Source organism: Amblyomma americanum, chromosome 1, assembly GCF_052857255.1.
Source record: "Amblyomma americanum isolate KBUSLIRL-KWMA chromosome 1, ASM5285725v1, whole genome shotgun sequence".
In the NCBI taxonomy this organism is placed as follows: domain Eukaryota; kingdom Metazoa; phylum Arthropoda; class Arachnida; order Ixodida; family Ixodidae; genus Amblyomma; species Amblyomma americanum.
The window spans coordinates 393,579,425-393,601,041 of record NC_135497.1 but is presented as its reverse complement, the minus strand read 5'-3'; the positions used below and the strand labels follow the sequence as shown (position 1 = coordinate 393,601,041).

The window sequence follows — 21,617 nt, the reverse complement described above, 5'->3', positions numbered from 1 at the left end:
CCTTTTCGTTAGCCTCCACGCTCCTGCCCTGTTGGTGAGTACTGGTAAGATGCAGCTGTTGTATACTTTTATCTTGAGGTATATTGCTAAACTGCCATTCATAACCTGAGAGAACCTGCTATATGCGCTCCACTTCATTCCTTTTCATCTAGTTATTTCCCTCTCATGATCCGGATCCGCGGTCACTAACTGCCCCAAGCAGAAACATTCCTTTGCCACTTCCAGCACCTCGCTACCACTTGTGAACTGCTGTTCCCTTGCTTGACTGTTAACATTACTTTGGTTTTCTGCCTATTATTTTTGGACCCGGTGTTCTGCCCTGCCTAACTGATTGATCATGATTTGCAGTTCACCTCTTGAGTGACTCATCAAGGCAATGCAATCAGCGAATCGCCGATTATTTACGTACTCTCATTAAGCTCTTATCCCAAACTGTTCACAATTAAGTCCTCGGAGTACCTCCTGTAAACAAGTGGCGAATAGCATTGGCGAGATCATTTCGCCTTGCCTGACGCCTTTCCTTATTGGAATTTTATTGCAGAATTTATGGAAGACTATGGTAGCTGTGCACTTGCTATCAACACCTTTCAGTATTTTCACATAAGGCTCTTCTACACCCTGATTCCGCAATGCCTGCAGACTTTCCGAGGTTTACACTGAGTCAAATGCTTTCTCGTAATCAATAAAGGCTATATATTGTGGTCGGAAACATTCTGCGCATTTCTCTATCAAACGAAAGATAGTGTGAATATGATCTATTGTGGAATATCTCTCACAGTGTTTGCTACACTGCACCTTTCCGACGACCTCCACATCGCTTGAGAACGAGGTCGCCCAGCTTAAAGTCCACGTCTCTGTGCGCGCGATCAGATGAGTCCTTTCACTTTCCCTGGCGTTCTCGCGGCTGCTGTTCGCCTCCTCAATGGCATTTGCCAAACGCTCGCGCAATCCCCTTGCGTAGTCGTCAACATCTGCCGTGACTGCGGGCACATCCTCCGACCCTCTGCTCAGAATTGCGTCCGTAGGCGTGTTCAGCTCTCTGTCAAACATGAGAAAGGTGTAACATTCGCGGTTCTGGTCGCACTCTTCGTTGTAATCTACAGATAAGATTGCCCCGCTTGCCACGATATATTCATTTCTTTTGCCACTCCCTGATTGGCTGCTTAGCGCTCAAAAAGCGCGTCGTCGAACGAATAAAGGTCATTGTCTTCCTGGCGCGGCGTGGGTCGTCTGTTTCTTGGGCCGGTCATCCTGCCGCCCTCGGCGTATAGCCGTCGAATACGTAACTAAGGCCAGCCTGAAGCTGGTCGAGCTATTCACACTCGTGCGCACAGCGGAGATAGCGTCCAAGTGCGCATCCCAATCATTGTGCGATTTCGCATATGCGCCCAGGAGCGGCTTGATATCTCGATTTCGGCCCCCGCTCACGCTATACTGGGGATTGTGGCACGTAGTTTTCTGCTGCCGGACCCGCATTGCTGCACACGTATCACGGAAAACCTTCGAAGTGAAGTACGCGGCATTAACAGTGACCAGCCGCTCGGGGAAGCCATAGCGGCAGAACACTTCACACAGCTCTGCCAGGATTTCCCAAGCAGTCGCTTTTCGCAGCGGGTACAATTCAGCGATCCCACTGAAATGACATGTGATTATCGGCACGTATTTGTACCCTCGTTTGCTGCGTGGCAGCAGCCCCATCAGATCGCACGCCAGGGTCTCCCAAGGTTTGGTGCTTATGATGAGCTGGACTAAGCCACGCCTGCCTTTCAACCTCCAGGCTTTCTCTCCTGGCAGACGTGGCATGTTCGTGCGTACCTACATACGTCAGCCTTCATTCCGGCCGGGTAGCCAACCGACAAAGCTTCTGCCATGCCTTCGGAGCGCTCCCGTGACCGTCGCCGTCGTGACAGTGCCGCATAGCGGCGCGCCGGTGTTTTCGCGGGATAACGGCTTTAAAACACTCATCTGAGGCCTCTTTGCTTGGCACATATTTTAGCAAAGCGTCATCATGGTCCAGCAGGAATTTCTCAAACTCACTGGCCGCAATACCAGCGGTCGAGGGGATCCCCGCTTCAACGAGATGCACGTGATCTCGGAGCTTCGAAAACGGGGCACTCCCCGCTGCGAGCTCCTTCCGCAGAGGGAAAGACAGCTGCCACTCTGCCTCCTCATCCTGTCCTGCCGGTTAGGTGTCAGTGACTGGCGCCCGTGACAGCGCATCCGTGACTACATTTGCAGTTCCTTTGCGGTAGCGCACTTCGAACTCGAAGCGTTGAATTGTCAGGGCCCACCGCGCAATTCCTCCCACTGGGCTCACGCAGGCTTTTCAGCCAAGTTAAGGCGACGTGGTCGGTCTCGAGCGTGAACTTTGATCCCTCTACCGAGATGGAGATATCAAACCGCTCGTGCATTTGCGAGATCACATAATGACTGTAATCCACAAGCGCCGGGTGGCGCAAAGGCGAGCTAAATCCAGGGAAGTTCCTAAGCGTATTTCTGTAATACCCACGGCCAGCAAAAGCGCTGAAGGATCGGAAAATGCCACACATGTGAGATTAAGTACAAGGCTACTGCGTGGGCATCGCTATAATGCGCGAACCATGTGTTCATGTGGTTTCTCACAAGGTGTGACCCTGAAACACCGTGGTATCATTTGTTCCACTAAACGATTTCATTGTAGAACGCCTGCACCGGCCTGACCCGCAAAATTGCGGAAGCGTCACTGATGGAAGGTTACTGTTGTGTTAGGCTCTATCAAAGACAGAGCTGGATTTCTTAGCGTAGGTGGCACGTGGTAATATTGTAGATCCCTTTTCCTTCTTTTCCTTTTGCAAACCAGATGTGTATATATGCTCCGGAACCGCAATAAACCTTTTGTTGAAAGCAGCTCTTCACTCTGCTACCACCTGCACGGTTGTCAGGTGGCGTGTTACTCTGCTAGCCACCCTCCGGGACATTCCGGTGGCAGCCAGCTTCCGGTTGTCCAATCATCGGCTCTCGCTGTGGCAGGTGGCGCTTCGCTCTGCTACCACCTGCCACGGTTGTCAGGTGGCGTGTTGCTCTGCTAGCCACCCTCCGGGACCTTCTGGTGGCAGCCACCGGTCGTCCAATCATCGGCTCTCGCCGTGGCAGGTGGCGCTTCGCTCTGCTACCACCTGCCACAGTTGTCAGGTGGTATGTTGCTCTGCTAGCCACCCTCCGGGACCTTCCGGTGGCAGCCACCGGTCGTCCAATCATCGGCTCTCGCAGTGGCAGGTGGCGCTTCGCTCTGCCACCACTGACAGGTGGCGTGAGGTACGGCGCGGAATGCAGGAATGGGTGCCAAAGAGCCGCGCTCCAAAGATACAAGCGTCATAAGGGGTTAGGGAGCATCTGCGAATATATATTGTCGCCGACAAACGTAGGGCGACACAAAAGGGGTCTTTTAATCTGAAGGCTAAGAAGACCAGCAGCGCGCGTCCGAGCGGGAACGTCGTCTTCTTCGCTTCCACACGAGCCCAGCCATGTCGTTCGGCCGCATGGCGGCGCTCGCAGAATGTGAGCAGTGTGGCATAGCCCCCCTCCTTTCAAGAGGCATCGCCTGGATGCCTCCGGCAAGGGGAAAAACAGAATTGAGGCACCGAAAGTGCGAAGGTGCGTGTGGCACTGAATGTGAACTCCGACAATGGCTAACGGGCGTAATACGGTTTCATGCGGGACACGTGGACGACTTCAGACTTGGGCGGTCGAGAAAAGCGGACGACTCCTTGAGGGAACACTTCATATTTCACCTCGCTAAGTTGACGTAGCACTTCGTAGAGGCCGAAGTAGCGGCGCAGAAGCTTTTCAGAGCGCCCGCGCAAATGTATAGGGCTCCATACCCAGACGTGCTCGCCGGGTTGGTAAATCATCTCGCTGTGGCGGATGTTGTAACGCCAGGCGTCACTTTCCTGCTGGTGTCGAATCTGTTGTCTAGCAAGGTGGCGAGCGGCTTCTGCATCACGAATGATTTGGTCAGCGCCGGTGACAGACGAAGGGGCACAATTTGGGAGCAGCTGGCGTTCATCATGGTCAGGGCGTCCCGGCCATACACCAAACTGAAGGGAGTGAAGCGCGTCGTTTCTTGGAGGGCGGTGTTGTACGCAAACGTGACGGAAGGGAGTATTTCGTCCCAGTTGCGATGGTCAGCGTCTACATACATAGACATCGTATCTGCAATGGTCTTGTTCAGCCTCTCAGTCAGACCATTCGTTTGAGGATGGCAAACAGTCGTTTTTCTATGACTGGTGCCACTGAGACGCAGGACCTCATGTGTAAGAGCCGAGGTAAACGCGGTTCTCCGGTCAGTTAATACAACCGCGGGGGCTCCGTGGCGAAGCACAATGTGGTGAACAAAGAACTGTGCAATTTCAGCCGCGGTGCCACGGGAAAGAGCCTTGGTTTCACAGTAGCGGCTGAGGTAGTCCGTGGCAACCACAATATACCGGTTACCCATGGAGGACACTGGGAATGGGCCCAGTAAGTCCATGCCGACTTGCTGAAATGGGATTTGCGGTGGATCAATTGGCTTCAGAAGGCCGGCCGGTTTTGTCGGCGGTATCTTCCGTCGTTGACACTCACGACTGGTTCTAACGTAGCGTTGGACAACCGCAGCAAGCCGAGGCCAGTAGTTCCTGTGGCGGAGGCGTCCCAGTGTTCTGGAAAAACCAATGTGGCCAGAAGAAAGGTCGTCATGGCATGCAGCTGAACTTCCTGACGAAGCGCGCTTGGGACAACGAGGAGATACGCAGTTTCGGTCGGGCCGTAGTTTTTCTTGTAGAGGACTCCATCTATTAAGCAAAACGACGAAAGTCCGCGAGAGAAGAGTCTGGGCGGAGACGGAGCGGTTCCTTCGAGGTACTCAATTAGAGGCAGTAGTTCGCAGTCGGACCTCTGATGGCGGACAAGGTCGGATGTGGTGACAGCGCCGAGGAAAGCAGAATCGTCGTCGGGCTCATCTGGTGGGCACTGAAGAGGAGCTCGGGAGAGACAGTCTGCATCACTATGTTGCTGACCCGACTTATACACGATAGTGATGTCGAACTCTTGCAACCGAAGACTCCACCGTGCAAGGCGCCCCGATGGATCTTTGAGGTTCGCAAGCCAACACAAGGAGTGATGATCACTGACGACTCGAAACGGGCGGCCGTACAGGTAGGGACGAAATTGGTGATTGCTCACACAACAGCGAGACACTCCTTTTCCGTGGTGGAATAATTCATTTCAGCACGGGACAAAGCGCGACTTGCGTATGCGAGCACGCGTTCCACACCGTCTTGCCACTGCACAAGCATCGCACCGAGGCCAACATTGCTGGCATCTGTGTGCAGTTCCGTGGCGGCTTTCTCGTCGAAGTGGCCAAGGATAGGCGTAGATTGGTGACGGGCCTTAAGTTCTGTGAAAGCTGTTTCCTGATCCTGGCCCCAGAAGAAGGGTTCGGAGTCTTTTGTCAGGCGAGTCAGCGGCTCTGCGAGCTTGGAGAAGTTCTCAACGAACCTCCGATAATAGGCGCAAAGCCCCAGAAAACGCCGCAAGCTTCGTTTATCTGTTGGTTTGGGTAATGCAGCAACGGCGGCCGTCTTTTATGGGTCAGGGCTAACGCCCTGAGCGCTTACAATATGGCCAAGAAACTTGAGCTCCCTAAATGCGAAGTGGCACTTTTCGGGCTTCAGAGACAGACCTGCGGTACGAATGGCCTCGAAAACAGCACGCAAACGTTTCAGATGCTCCTCGAACGTGTCGGAGAAAATCATGACGTCGTCGAGATACACAAGGCAGGACTTCCACTTCAGGTCAGTTAGTACGGTGTCCATCATACGTTGGAACGTTGCAGGGGCTGAACACAAGCCGAAAGGAAGCACCTTAAATTCGTACAATCCGTCAGGAGTAACGAAGGTGGTCTTTTCTCGGTCACGTTCGTCGACCTCGATTTGCCAATAACCACTACGCAGGTCGAGTGACGAAAAGTAGGCAGCATGGCGGAGGCGATCTACTGATTCATCAATGCGCGGCAGTGGATATACATCCTTTTTGGTAACGTTGTTGAGACGTCGATAATCCACGCAGAACCGTAGGCTGCCATCTTTCTTTGCGACGAGAACAACAGGTGATGCCCAGGGACTCATCGATGGTTGTATGACGTCGTCGCGGAGCATTTCGGCAACTTGGCGGCGGATGGCATCACGTTCCTTCGACGAAACACGATAAGGACGCTGACATAGTGGTCTCTGGTCACTATCGACGATAATGCGGTGCTTAGTTATTCGCGTCTGAAGAACCTTAGAGGTTGACGCAAAACAGTCGCGGAAAGAGTCAATAAGGCTTTCCACGCGGCGTTTCTGATTGGTCAGAAGGTCAGCGTTCACGTCGATCGTAATGGCTGGTGCAGTGTCCTGTACCGCTGTTCCGGGGTTCGTTGTGGATAAGGCACATTGGGCGGCATGCTCGCCAAGTTCTTCAAAATGGGCAATCACTGTGTTTTTCGTCAAATGTTGGGGTTCGCTACTAAAGTTGGTCACTAAGAGCTCGGTACGCGCGTGAACAAGGTCGACAAGGGCGCGAGCAACGCAAACTTGCCGAGACAGTAGAGAGTTATAGCATATCGTTACCGTGTTTACGTTACCGTTTACCGTGTTACCGGATGCCGGACTTTCCGGTTAGCATTGCAAAACGCGGAATACGTTTTAGAGTAGTGTCGCTCCGGTATCAAGTTATCGTAGCGTAAAAAGAGCGATGATGATAGCTTATGTTGTGATGACAATCGCAAGCATAAATACGCGCGTATTGCAAGAACTTATATGTAGTGAGATCCTGAGTAGATAGCAATAATATTTATCTCGACTTATTAAGTACATACTACGTGATAGGCTCAACGGCTTTTCAAATGCGCTCGTGAAGCTAGCCAGCTGAAGCCGTAGCCAGCAACCAGCACCTAGTCAATCCCGTAGGCATATCCGACTTTTGTAGTTTTCGTTTTTTCGTTGTAGGTGGTTGAGTGTGCCGGTTTAGCCGTACGACTGCAAGTTATGGCGCGTTACAGTGTTTTGACTGACCCCCTCTTGCTTGGGACTCTCTCATGGAGGGAAATCGAAGACATGTATTTATACGTATCTTTCCTTGAGCCGGAGCCGCGCCGAGATCTGGCAGCGCGTGGCCTCTTGAACATTGACCGCATGGAGGACTCAGATTTTGAGCGGCACTTCCGCTTTAAGAAGGCCGATTTTGGTTATCTGGCTGATTGCCTCAAAATACCCAGCGATCTTGTAAGTGCACAGCGTGTCACTGTGCCTGGCCGTGAAGCGCTGTGCATGACACTGCGGCGGCTTGGGTACCCCAACCGCCTCTTCGATCTTGAGGTACTTTTTAACCGCCACTCACCTGTGATCTCAAGTGTGGTCAACACGGTGTTTGCATATATTGAGCACCATTTCGATCACCTGCTGGAGGACCTGACCAGGCGTTCAAGGCTCAATCTGAACACCCTTACTGCTGGTCTTATTGCAAGACCATAGCAGGGGCAATTAGTACAGTGCAAAAAAGAAAACAAATATAAACATATTATTCAAAGGCAGCAAACATGGCATAAAAGCAAAGGTAGGGAAAAGTGAATTGGCCATAGCAAAAGGATATACAGAACAGATCTTCGACAATGGTAGACACAATTTAAGAATGGACTCAAAATCGCATACATGACAAGTTAGAAGGGGTTGTCTTCTTGCCTAGATTTGCGGTCACGGTTGCTGCATCGCCACTGTGCATTACGACAAATGCTCTATCTGTGACACGAATGATGATAACGATTGGGTGCAGGTGATGTTACGATCTAAGCGATTCCATTCACTAATGGAGAGAGGGAAAAAGGAATGCTTAAACGTGTCATTATGGCACACATACTCGGTTAGTGTGTTCATATGTTTGTGCCGTGAAGGTGGCGATTGTGAGTACGTCACGTATTTTTGCACATCTATCCTGTACTGCTCGTGTAATAATTGAAACAAAAATTTTAAGCGCGCTTGTTTTGCTCTTGCGGATAGTGTTTGGAGACTGGATGAAGCTGCAAGCAATGTTGGGGAATCTGTGCGCTTGTATTTATTGTGAATTATTCGTAGGGCTTTACGTTGTATAGCCTCAAGTTTTGTGATGTTAGTTATTGATTGGGGGAACCAGAATGTGTTCGCGTATTCTAAGACTGGCCTTACAAGGGTTTTGTAGGCCAGGAGTTTAGAAGATACTGGTGCGTACCGCAAGCGTCTCCTGATAAAGAAAAGTTTCCGTAATGCAGTAGACGTGATATTAGCAATGTGAGAGTCCCACCTCAGGTCAGAAGACAGCGTAATACCTAGATATTTATGGTGTTTAGTTTTCGTTAATGGAACGCCGTTTACAGAGTAAGAAAAGCAAAACGGGAATTTTTTTCTTGTTACTGTCATACAAACGGATTTTTTAGTGTTTATTGTCATTTGCCACGTGTTACTTCATTCTGTTATTTTTTTTAGAGAACTGTTTAACGACAGATGGTCTTCGCGATTGTTAATTGTTTTGTAAAGAATGCAGTCATCTGCGAAGAGCTTAATGCTGCAATCAATGTCATTAGTTATGTCATTGATGAAGAGCAAAAATAACAATGGACCAAGGACTGATCCCTGAGGAACGCCCGACGTTACTGGAACTGTTTTGGATGAAACATACTCAAAAACCACGAACTGAGACCGATTTGACAAAAAATCTTCTAACCAAGATAGTAATTCGCCTTCCCCGATAACAGTTTTTAGTTTTCCTAGCAACTTATTGTGTGATACAGAGTCAAATGCCTTTGAGAAATCGAGCATTATTATGTCTGTCTGGCTACAGTTATTAATATTAAGTGCTAGATCGTGTACAACCTCTGTCAGTTGAGTAACGGTTGATAACCCGCGTCTGAATCCATGCTGATGGGGTGTCAATATACTATTGCGCTCCAGGAATGAGGTTATGTGCTTCGAAATTATGTGCTCCAAAATTTTACATGATGTACTTGTAAGAGAGACTGGCCTATAGTTTGAGGGTGAGGTAGTGTCCCCTGATTTATGAATAGGTATGATCTTTGCCATTTTCCAGTCTCTGGGCAGCCTTGATGATGAAATAGACTTGCGAAAAAAGTACCAAGGTACTTGCTACACCATTCGGCATATCTTTTTAAAAACTCATTTGGAATATCATCCGGACCTGTTGATTTTTTTGGATCTAGGTTCAGCAGAAGATTGAAAATCCCGTCATCGGTAATTCTGAGAGGTTCAATATTTAGCAGGGGCGAATTGCATGAGTCGGAGATGATGCCGTTATCTTTAGTAAAGACTGAAAAGAAGAAATCGTTGTACATATTAGCAGTATTGTCCTTATCTTCTACAGAGACCGGACTGTACCGTTTTGTGGCCGCGAAAATGGCTCCAAAACCTGTGTGGATTATTTCTCAAAAAACTTGGGAAAGTTACATTGAAGTAGTAGTCTCTCGCTTGTTTCGTGACCTGCTTGAGCTTTTCAACGGCACTGCTTAATTTAGATTTCCTCAAATGACTACCACCTTTGGTCTTGATAGCTTTGCGTAACCTCTTTGCTTGACGCTGCGCGTGAATGACGTCTCTAGTGATCCAAGGATTATTTTTAGCGATGCGTTTGATCTTGAGCGGGACAAAGTTAGTCATACAGTACTGTACAGCGCGTTTAAAGATAAGCCATGTAGCGTCTATGTTTGTAGATCTGTCTGATGCGCTCTCGGCAAAGCTGTCGAATTCATGGGCGAGATAAGTTAGGATCGCTGCGTCGTCTGCCTTTGCAAAGTTTTTTATGGTGGTGGTTGGACAGTGGCATGTCACGGTGCACTGTAGCGGTAATTCACAAACTGGGATTTTATGGTCTGAGATGCCTTCGATGACGTGGTTTGCAACACGATGGACGGGGAAATGTTCACTGATTAAAATCAAATCAAGAATATTTTTTGTTGAGCCTTGTACGCGTGTAGGATCGTGAACGATTTGATGGAGGTTAAAGTTTATCATCAAATTAATTACAGCGTCGGATATAACTGAAGTGTGATGCATGGTAGTCCAGTCGACATCTGGTAGGTTAAAATCGCCTATTAGAATGATTCGTGAGTTACAACAGTATTGCTGGAGGAAATCTTGAATTACCGATATGCATTCGTGTCCAGAAGAAGGGCTTCTGTAGAAGCTGCCAATTATAATGTTGGTGTTGTTGCAAATAACTTTGCAGAAAACAGCTTCAGCGCCGGTCACTTCAGGAAGCATGACAAATGGGATGCGCTTTTGTATCATAAGTGCCACGCCACCACCGCGGGAGGCGCGATCCTTTCGGACAAGTTCGTAGTTCGGTGGAGCAATTTCATCGTCGCTGACATCTTGGGAGAGCCAGGTTTCAGTAATCGCAACTATATCTGGTTCGTACTCAAGCAGAACATTCTCTAGGGATTCGACTTTATTTATAACGCTTCTCGCATTGATGTTGATAACCGTCAATTCTTTCACCGTGCTCCCCGTCGAGTCATTGGTGGGCTTAGATCGGTAGAGTTTTTTTCCAGAGGTGGTTGGTTGGTCTTCCCATCATGTTCTCTCAGAGGTACTCGATTATTCTTCTCATAGACCCAGACATATGCACGGCTGTTGATGAATAACTTGTCGAAGGCCAAGGACACCTTTTCTTTTCTTTCGCGTTCTTCTTTCGCGCTCGCCCAAAGATTTTTCCTGATTTCACGAATTCTGGGGGGAAAAATCTTCGTCAATACAGAATCTTGTGTCCTTTAGCTTCCGACCGTTCTTCAATATAGCTGTCTTCTGTCTCGAATCTAATAGTTTAAAGATAACCGGGCGGATCTTGTTGCTCTCTGGTCGTCCTAATCTATGAATTCGTTCGATGGCGACCTGGTCAAGCCCCAGAGTATCTTGAATAATTTTTTTGTTAACAGCCTGCTCTAGAGTTTCGCTGTTCTCTTCATCCTCCTCTTCTAGGCCATACACTATTAGATTCGATCTTCTGCTCCGGTTTTCCAAATCGTCAATCGGTCTTTCTAATGTATCAATAATTTTAGTCATGCGGGAAACTTCATTCTGGCAAGACGTAATCTTGGTTTCTAACACTGACAATGCATCCAGTTTCTTATCTATTTCTGTGAGTCGTTTCTCTTTTATGTCTTTTATGTCGCAAGCAATGTCCTTTAGTTGTTTTGCAATCTGCGCAAGTTCAGGGCCCGGGATAGGTTCCACATCACCTTCTAAGAGCAACAATTTTCCAAGAAACACTGCAGTATCATGCACTATACTCTGAAGCTGCGGGCACGGCAGCACTAGTAGAAAGCGGTCATCTGAACGGTAACAATTTCCAAATTCTTTTCTTACCTGCACAATGAAGGCAAAATGATTATTCCACCGCATGCCGGTAGTGCCGCCGTGCCCAGTGACAGCGTGATGTTCGGGGAGGCAGTATATACTGTTGATCTGCGGTGGCGCTGGTAGCGATCCGTGCGTGCAGTGGTCCGCGCATGTGCCCGGTGACGATCGGTGTAGCCAGTTAACATCCAGATGCGGTGTCAACGCGTTTCGCACGTGGAACTTGGCGATGGTGATTCCGCGATCGAAGGCATTTTCCTTGGGCAAGTGGCTGATGCTGGCGCTAGTCGGAGGTAGCGCTCCGATGACCATCTGCACAATGAAGGCAAAATGATTATTCCACCGCATGCCGGTAGTGCCGCCGTGCCCTTGAAAGGTTCTGTGAGGTAAGAAAAATTTCTTTTGATGTGAACATGATCTAGCGCGAAATACTGCATTAGAAGCATTAGTATAGCGCATATCAAGTACAGTGCAGGCGGTCTGTGAGTAGTAAACAAAGTTCAAGCCTGTGCTTCAGAAGTTACCTGTACTTCCTTTGTTGAACTATCAGTATACCAAAATCATTGATGCATGCCTACAAAGTTTCTAGCAGCTCGTTACCGCGTACTTAGTGCCAAAGGCTCATGTATATCTTGCAGCAATCTGCTTTATTTGAAAGCTAGCATAAAAGAGACCAGTAATGAGCCTTGTTATTAGCTACAGAATGATGTTTCGCTACCTCATGACTGATATTGTGTTTGAACAGATGTAAAACAATCCTTATATAGGAACAAATATTTGCAGGAAAAAAGTATGGTTTATGTTGCTTTATAGGTCTTGTGTATGCCTTTTGCATCGAATGGCATTGAGAAACTTTAACAGTCTGTTGTTCTCTTTTCAGGCTGTGCACGCAAAAGGGGCCCCACTAACAAATTGTTGGGGATTTGTAGATGGGACTGCGCGGCGAATCTGTCGCCCATCATCAGAGCAGCAAGATTTTTCAGGGCACAAACGCTGCCATGTACTCAAATATCAGGCCGTGATGTGCCCCAATGACATAATTTGCCAGCTGGACGGGCCTTTCCGGGGCCGATGACATGATACAGGTAGGTCCATTTACTACATATGAGTTTGTTAAATTGCTTGAGCACATTATGGTAGAGCCCAACCCACGTTAGAATTACGGACATGAAGCCTCAAATTTGTCTTGAAAAGGGACACCAGGTACAGATGGAGGTTGGCCTTTACTGATGTGGTACCGCATTCTATTCACAAAGAGACCATTTTCATCAAAAAATGATCCGGGATAAGAGTGTTAACAGGACAAGCGAAGTGGATGGGTGCATTTGAACTATTTTGTGCTGCAGTGATGTCACCTATGTTTGTAAACATACATGTGTGTTGTCATTAAGTGTAGAAAGTCGGTGGTCATTCTCTGCAGTGATATGGACATAGCTGCAATTGATTTGTCACAGAATGGACTACTGTTTTGCACGGTCAGTATGCATGTGGTCCTCTGAAAAGTGGCTGTGCACTTGCATACAGTACAGCACCGTTGAAAACATATGTATGAAATAATTATGTATTTGTGAATGTCGATTCTGCCACGTCACATGGCCTGACACTAAACCTATTTTGTTATGTAACTCAACTTGTCAATCATTTGTGCTGTTATCAGTAAAGCTCGAAGGATCTCTTGTTGCCTCTTCTAATACACAGAAAAATGTAAAATGATGCAGAATCAAAGACCTGCTTGCATTGATTACTTTTCATGAACAGGGAGAGGGTAGCTAGAGTTTGCAGGAAAAAAATGCAGGGGGCACATAAGCTCCACCGTGTGATGCAATAGCATAATGAATTAATTGCCATATATGCAGAAGGTCATTCTATACTGACGATCATGAGTTTTTATTACGCAAGGGCATCTATGGCCAAAGCGCGCCATGGCACGAGGTGTTTTCTTCTACTCAAGGTGGGGTCAAAGCCCCATTTTCCAAGCATTTCACCCTAAAGAAGCAAAGCACCAGACAGGGGAAAGCTTGTACCCATTGTATCACCGTCATACCTCAGCAAAATCACGAGTGCTCACTCACTCACAAAACTGGTCAACCTACGGGCTTACTCACACTCACAGAGGCTCAGGCTCACTGAACTCGGGAACTCAAACTCATTTAGGCTCACAACTCATTCGGGCTCAGAATCACCACTCATCTAGGCTCGCTCACTCATTTCGGCTAATGGCTCGCCTGGGCTCACTCGTTTCCACTCACTACTTATCTGCGCTCGCTCATTCCAACTCACTCACACATTTCTACTCATGACTCACCCTGGCTCACCTTGACTCAAGACTTTTATAAGCTCAAAACACCTGAGTCTATTTTATCTATTTTATGCCCAACGGCCCAAGCTATGTGCCTAAAATGCCAAAAAGTTGTTAAAATCACGGTTATGCAATCAGCTCTTAACTGCAGTTATCCTGTAGCCAGGCCTGGCTGAGAGGCCTAGAAGCCTGCAGCTGCTGCTCGCAGGACGTTGTAATGACGCCATAAGGTCACAGATCTAGGTGACTTACCTGCCAGAGCCATGCCCGTGATTTTTCACTCACAACACCGCACCGGATTTATGGGTAAAAGAGCCTTTATCGCTTTAGCGTTAAAATTCTGAGCTCTATTTTGGCCTTGTAATAATTAGAGTGTGCAGGTTCTTGCTGCCAAGAAAATGGATATCATCCACCAAGTCACTCTCTTCCCATTGTGTGCAGATGCTTACGTTATTATTATTTCTGTGGTAATGATTTGAAATTCCAGCTTTGTTTAAGTGCAAATCGTGTATCTGGTATTCATTTTTTAATTCTTAAGATGCCATTTATTTCAGGCATGCTCAAGAAAACAAGCCTGTACGAGAAGCTCGAGAAGATAACCCAAGGCCACTGCTTTGTCATATATGGGGACCCAGCTTATCCTCTGAGACCCTTACTGCTCAAGCCATTTGGGAGATCCAGTCTTCAGCCTCACGAAGCCTGGTTCAACAAAAAAATGAGCAGTGTACGTCAAGCAGTACAGTGGGTGTTTGGCAAGGTGGCCACAGAACTTGCATTTCTCGATTTTCCTAAAAATCAAAAGGTCAGGCGGCAAAATATTGGTCGCATGTACAGAGTGGCTACACTATTGTCAAATGCCCACACCTGCCTGTACGAAAGCCAAGTTTCGCAGTATTTTAGTGTAGACCCACCAGCCCTTGACGAGTACCTGGTCCCATTTTCTAATTAGTTCATATCCATGTTGCTCACATTGGCTTGCCGACTAACGGGTATACTAAGTGTCTTGCTTGACAATCATCCGCCACAAACCGTTCGTTCAATGTCTGGTTGTTGGACGGCCACTTGTGCAGTGTAATAGAGGCCACACTGAAGATTGTCCTAGCTTCTTCATAGATCCTCAGGGCTCCCTCTTCATTTTCTGCTCCCTTTAAGAGGTCGTCCACATACAAGGAATGCGCCAGCAGTGATGCTGTGTCCGGATACTCTTCTTCCATATTCCTCAATAATAATAATAATAATAATAATTGTTTTGGGGGGGGGGGGGAAGGAAATGGCGCAGTATCTGTCTCATATATCGTTGGACACCTGAACCGCGCCGTAAGGGAAGGGTAAAGGAGGGAGTGAAAGGAGAAAGGAAGAGCGAGGTGCCGTAGTGGAGGGCTCCGGAATAATTTCGACCACCTGGGGATCTTTAACGTGCACTGACATCGCACAGCACACGGGCGGCCTTAGCGTTTTTCCTCCATAAAAACGCAGCCGCCGCGGTCGGGTTCGAACCCTGGAACTCCGGATCAGTAGTCGAGCGCCCTAACCACTGAGCCACCGCGGCGGGGTTATTCCTCAAGTGACGCTGTAGAGTTGCGGTCAACAAGAAAGGACTCGCTGTGGTTCCGAAAGGAACTCGCTTCATTCGAAAAGTCTGCACTTCGCCTGTTGTTCCACTCGCACCTGGTTTCGTATAGTACCACAGAAAGCGCAATGCATCTCTGTCCTCCTCTCATCTCTATTTGCAAGAATGCCTTTTCAATATATGCCACGAAGGCTATTCTGTTGCTTCTGAAATTCAGTAGCAGTGCGATAAGGTCAGCTGTGCCGCGCTCTGATTGGTGTCTACCAAACACGCCAACCTTCCACGTTTCTGTTCCAAGAACTCGACACCCGAGTTTTCCTGATGCTCGCTTCGTAACGAATGAACGTTGGCTACCGCCGTCAAAGAGAGCACTATCGCATTCGTTTCACCGGCACACAACGCCGTTGCCGTTTGTAGCAGTACTTCTCGTTTGCGAGTTTCTTTCACTGTAGTGCCAATTCACTGGGACTGTTGTCACATCGGTTGCATTCGCTTTGACTTTCGGATGGGTAAATTCTGGACCGCACATTGTCGTCGCATGCTGCGCTGCACAGTTACCGCATTTAATGCTGCTTCTGCACTCGTTAGAACGGTGATTTGCCTTCGTACAGCGGAAGCAGCGTCTTCCCGAACATAGCATTTTCTTTTCTTCGAATGAAACGCCAGCATGGCAGGCGTTGGTTGCGTGGTTATTCTCCTTGCAAAGGGAACAATGATCTGTTCTTGCTTATTGTTGTAGTACAGCTGCTGAGGATTTAAATTTCGTTCCAGTGCTGTTCGTGTAACTCCCAGTGGGGTTTAACGACTTCAGCATTGATACCTGGTGCTTCTTGATAGTACCTTGCTGAGCTGCCAGGCTCTCGCGGCTTCGCGCTCGAATCCTCACAAAGTAAATTAACTTCAAGAATAAAGACAGAGTACCTTTTGCAGCTGTTTCTGTTGGCTGTCCCGGAGCGTCGTCACTTCGCAGCGGAGATCCAGTCTGTTTCGTGTTGACGTTTTCGAGGTTTCCTCCCTCGCTATGGCTCGGCGGAACTCGAGCAATATTTCTTTTGGCACGGCGTGCTGTACTACGGGGTAGAGCAGCGTGCCGCAAGTCTCTTCTTTCTGGCCGAGTGCCTCCAGGCCATGGAGGCAGGAGACCAGTGTATTGTATAACAGTCGGAGGGACCGTTTGTCTTCGGCGCTTCCCACAGGTTCAAGGTTCAAGAGCTTTAGCATTTGGGCTTGTACGATGGCGTCTTCACCGCTGAAGCGTTCTTTCAGCAGCAAGATGGCGTCGCCATAGCACTGCGATTTGGGCGGAAGGCCCTTGATCGTTCTTGCTGCTTCGCCAGTCACAACCGATTTTAAATACCCGAACTTGTCCAAGGTCGCCAGCCTATCGCTCTTGTGAATAATCTGCACGTACTGTTCGCAAAATTCTTCCGAGGACACATCTTTGCCGTCAAATTTTACGAGCACTAATTTTGGAAGCTTCTCCTGGCAGGTCAGGGTTGTCGCGCCTGCGTCATTGCTTGGTGATGGCTCTTCTTTCGGCTTCGTCTTCCCTTGAACTTCTTTTATCTCAGCTTGGAGATTCGCTATGTATGTAACGATCTTGTCGTCATACTCGATCATTTGGGTATAGCCCTGCTCCGCTTCTTCCGTTAGCAGTAGCTCCTCGACAGCGGCGGTAGCTTTGTTTAGACGGGTCTGCAGAGAGCTCATCCTTGCCAAGAAAATACTGAGTTCTTTTTCGTTGCCCGTGCGGCTTTTCATGCAGGAGTCAATATCCGCAATGAGTCGAGTCACCTGTAACTGGAGAGCTTCGCTTTGTGTCTCTCCATGTCGCTGCACTCGGTAGCATTGGGCGGCAGCTTCGGAATAGAAATTGTCTTCTTCTTCGTTATTCGTCGCTGTCGCATCCAGGTAGTCGTCTTCGTTAGGTCTCGGGGTATATCCCAGGTTTCGGCACCAGCTTCTATTTATGTCGCTTTCGTCAAAAATAGACAACTTCGTTGAGCGAGTACAAACGGCATCCGTTTATTTCGAGTTACATGACACGACTGCCTCTCCAAGCAGTGCTCAGTGGTTTCTCTTCCCCAGCATGCTTGGCTTGCCATATGACTTGGGGCAGTCTTGTTTCAGTTTCAAAATATTGGTAATGAAAAATGTAGTTCACCCAGTTGGGGTGTTGGTTCTGTTTTGGAACAGGTTTGGTGTTCGCTATAAAGTGAAAGAGTGCATTGCCCTGCTTGAGAGTATACAAGGTATGAGAAATGTGAACGGATAGCTTGGCATGCTTCTTTGTGTCATTATGGTATGCAGTGCAATTTGGATGACCAATGAATCCAGCAACAGTCGGGCTCTCAAATCCTTTCCTTTCAATGTGAGAGGCTTGTTATTGCCATAAATTTAAGGTTATGGTCATACTTGTTCGTGTGCTTTGCATTGGAATAGTGATTGTTTGGTACATAACAATGCAATGTATTCATCGTTTGTCACGTCTTACATGAGCCCTGGTGCTGTTTTCCGAATGAAAACATAATAAATGAGGTAGAGATGGGCAAAACGGCCCACTTCAGTGAGCGGCTCGGAACTGCTCAGCAAATAACTAGACTTCCTAACAGGTTACAGCGTAACCTGTGTTATGCAGTCTAGTTAAATGGCTTTGAAATAAAACAATATACGCATTAGTAAAATACCCCGTGTAGTAAATTTAGGCATGGTCTTTTCCTTTTCTTCGGAGAGGAACAGGACCTCTCCAGGCAGTGTTTGAAGATGGGGACTATTGACGAATGCAGATGATGGAGAGGAAGTATATTTGCATAAATGTACAAGGGCGAGCTTAGTTACAGAAGCAGAGTCACACAGACGGTCGAACTAACTAAAAAAAGGAAATTCTCGCACAGAGAACAACTCTACAAGACCTTACTTATCGACCCACAGGTTAAAGCCTAGGTACTTGTAGAATTACAAGCCAGTGCAAGGAGCCTCTAGCTAAACTAGACAAGACTGACTTGTGACTTCAAATGCTTTTGCTTGCGTTTTTGTAAGTTGTACAAACAAAGGAGTTAGGCGGTCATATTTGGAGGCCCGCCCTAAACTTCGATAACCAATGAATGTAGCCGCAGCCCTTGATGTTTTCCACAACCTTGAGCCCAGGGCTTGGCTAAAAGAAAAACGAACACATAACGAAAACATTCCGCAAGCCCTCTCTTTACGGGAGCCCTTGTCCTTATCGCGTGATGCTCTTTTCCTTCCCCGCCGCTCCTGCGCGTCACCTCTCGAAGGATGAGATTTTTTTTTCAGCTAACTGGCAGGACCACTAACCCACTGGCCCGTCGTAGAACTGTCAGATTGCGGAGGCCCACGACGCTTCGGCGCCGCCAAGAATGCCAGCAAAGGAAAGGACCCTTCGCGGAACACGTGGCAGTTCGCATAACTCTGCAGAAGCTGCGTGGAGATCCGCTGCCGTGGGAATGGAGCACCAGAACGAGCGACGCCACGCTTGCTTGGTGCGCGCTTAACAAAGCTAAGAGGCTTCCGCCGTCACAGCGATGCTGTCGAGCGGACAGTGACTCCTGCGCCTTTGTCAATGTTTGCGGGGTACAAGGAGGGGGGGAGGGGCTCACCGTACCCTACAAAGCCGAGGGACCTACAGACTGGTTGCGACTCTTGTGGGGAAGAGCGGGAATACAGTTGCGTTCTTGCACTGGTAATAGATGGTGCGCAAATCGCACCCGGCTGAAGAGCGGCTCTGATGGAACACTTAGACACGGCTCACTGAAGTAGAGAGAACCGGCTGTCCAAAAGAACCGCCGCTCAATTTTACTCCTGAGCGACCCATTTCTAAAATGATGGTGGAATTCAAACACAGCTGCCAACTACAGCACAGGAACTTTATTTATCAAATTTTTCAATTAACTTTTCAATTAACGCACGTGAACTTCCTGAGAAGCTAGGTGTGCTTGGCGCTCTTGCTGCCGCTCCTCCCTTTCCCATGCACGCAGCTGCATGAGGTCTTCATGTTGTCGGATTTCAAACTGAAGCCTCCGCCCTTCAAGCTCAAGGCGGAGGCGTTCAGTCTCTCTGTCACGGCTCCCGCGCGACTCAAGAAAGCTCAAAGCAGCTGCTTGATTGCACCTTCTCGTACCTGCAAAACAATATCCAAGCATAAGCAATTACACAGTAATTTCAAACATAGCAGTTGTACGTCTGGAAAATAAATATACTTGTATAATTTCAGTACACTACCCTTTCTATGTGAAATTCTGTTTAATCATGCAGCTTTCTGCTTCAAAAATTGTTGCAGAAGTATTATAGTACAAGGTATACAATATGTACAAAAAGCAACCACAGAAACTGAAGTGTCAGTTGGTGGTTGAATTAACAGGCTATAATAGAGGACAGTGCTTACAACTGCATGCAACATGCGTCCAACAATCTTTTACATGATGACATGTACGTGACATTTACAAAATACAACTTGTACTGCACTCGAGACACGTGCTAACGGCCGTACGGTTCTCGTGCCTTGACGCTCCACGGTTGTAGGAAAACATGCCACCCACAACCTAGTGTCGAACGTGGCATTAGCCATCTAACTGCTTGTAAAAAGGCCTCTATACAGTACATTTTGGCATGTTGGCCCATTTCTTATGGCAAGCAGGCCAATGCCTAATGTGGCAACTACTTTTGTTGTGCACCAGTACTCAACTGAGAGCATATATTCCAAAGTTATTTCTTCAACTCCTATTCTATACCCGATATGTGGCCACATACAAAGCAAGTTAGTGAGAGCACATTGATATCCAGAAAGATGTGCTTCAGTGTGTGCGTGTCGGCCGTAACATTCCATGAAATGTTCGATGCCATGTTTAACTTCTGAAGGTGCGATTTTTGTTTGTTTTGTGGGATTTGCTACATGTGCATTTTTTCAGTACCTGTTCCTAGCCATTTACCCCCTCCCTCCTCCTATTAACTTGTACCTGGCTTCTTGACTTGTTTATTTCTGTCTTCAGCCGTTTATATGCTGTGTTGTATATTTGTCCAGTTTTCTTGATGAATCCCCCCCTATGCATGCCCGCATTGGGCCTTTAGGGTATGAAATAAATATGTTTTGGAAGATGACCAACTGAGTTGTGTTACCAACTTCAACTTTGCAGCTGCCAATTAAAAAAAAAAGTGACCAATTAGGTGATACAGTTCAGATGTATTATTCAATGACTCTGCTTTTGCTTTGACTCAGTCACTTTGCATTTCCCCATGTATGTCTTAAGTAACCTGGCTTTCTCATTTTTGCCTCTGTGGTTAATACCTGATAGATAATTTTTAGGAAATAATTGTTACGGCTGCCTCCTGTTGCATAGTGACATTATGTACAAGACTGCTTGTGTGTTGTCATGCGATGTAAGCTTCCTGTAAATTTCTGTGCTCTCCTCTCCCCTCGCTCGATTAGGGCTGCCGTTAACTCTTCCAGTCTTCCTCTCCTTCTGTGCAACCATCACAGGACACGCCCCTAAGTTGGTGTGTAAACTACTTCACAGGTATGTTATTGAGACCGGGAGATTATTGTGTTCAACTCTGCTTTCCCTTTACTTTTCTCTCAAAGTTTATTTATAATTATTGCTTTTATTTATTTATTATAACCCTCACATTCTTTGTTTCACCGATTTTCATTCCAATGTCCTAAAAAACTCAAAATTCGGTGTTTTCCCAGATTCCGAAATTTTTGTTTATGAGCTGCTTAATATAAGTCTGGATATTTTTTCTCCTGTTTGGATCTGCACCTAACCCCACCAATGGCCAATACCCCACCGCGGGTATGTGCCATCGCTTCCGAGGTCACAACAACCGCCAGCGCATGGTTCCAGACTGTTATGTTGATGGTTATAGCTCGGACTGCCATTATGGATAGCTCTGCTCGGGCTGCTTTTCCTGTGAATTCCGTTACATGTTATTCGAAATTTCAAAATATTTGCACACCGCTTGAAAAAATAAAAGCTGCTCTACCCAAAGGTACCCCGGTTTGTACTGAAAGAAGCAGCGGGCATGGACTGCAGGGCCAAGTTTGCAGCACCTCCTCAACTGCTGTAAGACTTCTGGGGCCACAGTAGGCACCCCGATGCCATTACCCTGAGGTGTGAATTTAGACGGCAACATTTTGCACAAAAAGCACTGGAGATAGCAGACAAGCTTGGGATCTACGATTCCAGTGAATCGAATGGATGGATAGACCGCTTTAATAGAAGGCACGGCATATCCTACGTAGACAACTGGAAAGAGTCCATGGCGTGCATTATAAATGGCTATGAACCTAGGGGCATTTTCAATGCTGATGACGTGGGCCTCTTTTTCAAGGTACAGC

At 47.6% G+C, this 21,617-nt stretch overlaps 1 pseudogene; it reads left to right on the top strand.

The window, feature by feature from the left end:
- The first annotated feature begins 7,043 nt into the window (after positions 1-7,043).
- LOC144123345 (uncharacterized) lies at positions 7,044-14,644 on the top strand (annotated as a pseudogene).
- The last annotated feature ends 6,973 nt before the right edge of the window (positions 14,645-21,617 follow it).